Source organism: Olea europaea, unplaced genomic scaffold, assembly GCF_002742605.1.
Source record: "Olea europaea var. sylvestris unplaced genomic scaffold, O_europaea_v1 scaffold13594, whole genome shotgun sequence".
NCBI lineage: Eukaryota > Viridiplantae > Streptophyta > Magnoliopsida > Lamiales > Oleaceae > Olea > Olea europaea.
This window is the reverse complement of record NW_019231098.1, coordinates 1-2,964: the sequence shown is the minus strand read 5'-3', so window position 1 is coordinate 2,964 and position 2,964 is coordinate 1. Positions and strand designations below refer to the sequence as shown.

Below are 2,964 nucleotides of genomic sequence, written 5' to 3'. Positions count from 1 at the left end.
ATGGCATGTTTATGATGTCCACCTCCAAAAACTTGAAACACTAAAGATTGTCTTTGACTCGCCCACAAATTCAACTTTCCTGCAGAGTATCACTTCTGCACCAAGGCTCAAAAAGATAACTTTGGAACGTGGAAGAATTGGTTGGGAAAATATGATGATTTTTGGTTTGTTGCCAAATCTTGAAGTGTTGAAATTGCACGAGTTTGCCTTCATAGGCCCAGCGTGGGTACCAATCGACGGGGAATTTCCTAAACTAAAATTCTTGCTCATTTGGGAGACGGATTTGGAGCACTGGAGAGCAGACAAAACCCATTTTCCAAGCCTTGAGCACCTAATCCTGTGGAAGTGCTCTGAACTGGTAGAGATCCCACTTGGTATTGGAGAAATAGAGACGCTTGAAATAATTGAGATAGATTACTCTAGTCCTTCTGTTGTGATAGCTGCAAAGGATATACTTAATGACCAACAAAGCCAGGGAAATGAAGGCCTTAAAGTTCTCTTCCATCCAACAAAAGCAAAGATTAATCCTTTAAAATTTGGGGTAAGTCGGTCCCTCATCCTATATTTTTTCATGTTACTCAAACTTTTAGATGCATCAGTGCTGACATTGATGAATCTGCCTGCAGTTATGGCAAGATGACTCAGGTGTAATTCATCGACCAAAAACAAATATCAAGACATCACAGGTAAATAAATTTTCGCACATAATTGTATGTTAGTTTCTTAATTTAGATACATCAGGGAAAATATTTTATCCAAACCCACCTATTCTTCATTGGGAATAGGATTTGTGTGAAATTATGCAAATTTTCAGTGGCCCTAAAATAACAAAGAGACTATTTCATGTAGATGTTTTGAGAACAATTGGGTAAAAAGTGATTTTTTTGGTGAATATGTGGTAAAATTTAGATAAAAGTTATGTGTCCAAGTATAAAATTATTTTACTGAAAGAATGTGTAATTAAAATAAGTTTGAAAAAGAAAAATGAATTTCGAAAAAATCACTACCAAACAAGGACAAGCTTACTGATGCATATACCATTATTTTGCCACTATCTCTGATAACATAGCAACAAGGAAAATTGACAATATTTTGTTTATATTTTATGATTACTATTTCCCCTTGACAAGATAAAAGGAGAAAACAAAAAGGAAGAAAAAAGTGAAAATAACTCACTCAGATTTTGATTTTTGAAATTAAATCACAAAATGTGTTCAAAACACTCTATTAGCACTTGTATGTCCAATCCCATATTGCATCAATCTACAAACAATAAGCATACTTAGATCAGAAGTTGAGGGAATTAATTAATGTTAGTCTTTAGACAATGTTCTATCCTTTACTTAGAGCATCTCCAATGGTATTGTAAAATGGAGATTTAGATCTCCAAAGGAATCGAAAACCTCTCCAATGAAAATATGCAAAGTAGATGCAAATTGCATTTTTCGACAGAAATTGTGAAAAATGTGTGTGTGTGTGTGTGTGTATATATATATATATATTTTTTTTTTTTTACATCCACAAGAGACAAAAAGTGAATTTAGATCAGTACATTGGAGTATAATTTAGATATAGTTCTAACCCGGGATGTAAATGAGGATGTAAAAGTACTTCAAAGAGAATACTAAGTGTATTTGGAAACACCTTTTACTAATTCTAACCGAAAGTACTTCAAAGAGAATACTAAGCGACGACCAAAAAAGGACAAATTCTAGAGAATTTTGCTATTATTATATGGAAAATATTAAGCACGTAATGTTTTCATTTTCAATTATTTATACTCAAAATGTAATTAAGTTATCCTTTCTCCTAAATATTAGTAATTTTTATAGCTTTGGGAAAATCAAAATGATATAAAATTCATGAAGATACAAGTACATGGACACTCGTTTCTTTTGACATTATATATAAATATTCATGAACAAGATAAAAGTGAGAACAAAGACATTTATCACCTTTAATATTAGTATAAATGTTTATGAACTTTGATCTTTGAATAATCAAAAATTTGAAAACTAACATGATCTATTAACCTATTTGGAAACTCCAAGTATTAGGTTGTCATAAAATACTACGAATACATGTATAAGGTAGATTTTCAAGTGTTGTCTTATCTAACAAGTGTTGAAGACGATATTTAAATAATATACATCTATGTTACTCTATTTGACCGTTTAAACTTTTAAATTAAATGATTCAACAAGTTATAATCCATTTGTAGATGAGACGAGAATCTATTCTAGAGGAACAAATTTACTATTAATATATGCAAAATATTAAGCACGTGAAATTTCCATCGTCAACTAGTACTTACTGTATTTATTCCTGCTGCTGTCCTCTTCCTTTCTTTTATAAAAGGATTAGTCCCTCGCATTTCAATTCCCTACTTCCCTGTAACAATCCTATAAACTTCTACTTATCACTACGATATATTTCTAATTTTCACTTATTTTACAAGATGAAGGTCCAGAGAGGGAAAAGCTTTGCACTACTAATGGCAGTAAGGGATTCAGATTATGTGAAGAAAGTCCATGGTGGATATTTCAATGTATTTGTTAACGCATTTGCAGATGAAGAAGAGATATGGAACATTTAATGAAGAAGAGATATGGGACATTTTTCACATAGACGAGGGCGAATTTCCTTACATGGATGATATTCAAAACTATGAAGGATTTGTGATCAGTGGAAGCACTCATGATGCTTATGGGGATGAAGATTGGATTCTTAAACTTTGCTTACTTTTGCAGAAATTATTTGCCATGCAAAAGAAAGTTCTTGGAATTGGCTTTGGTCATCAGGTATATATCTTTTATAAAATGATACTGAAATAATGAAGGCTAATTTTGCTTGTTTTGTTTCACATTTTACTATAATTATTTTTCATTGTTTCAAGGTTTTGTGTAGAGCTTTGGGAGGAAAAGTTGGGAAAGCATATAGTGGTTGGGATATTGGAATAAGAAA

The 2,964-nt window shown here is 31.9% G+C and overlaps 1 pseudogene; it reads left to right on the top strand.

Moving 5' to 3' along the window:
- The first annotated feature begins 6 nt into the window (after window positions 1-6).
- Window positions 7-2,959, top strand: LOC111375347 (annotated as a pseudogene).
- Window positions 2,960-2,964: the final 5 nt, after the last annotated feature.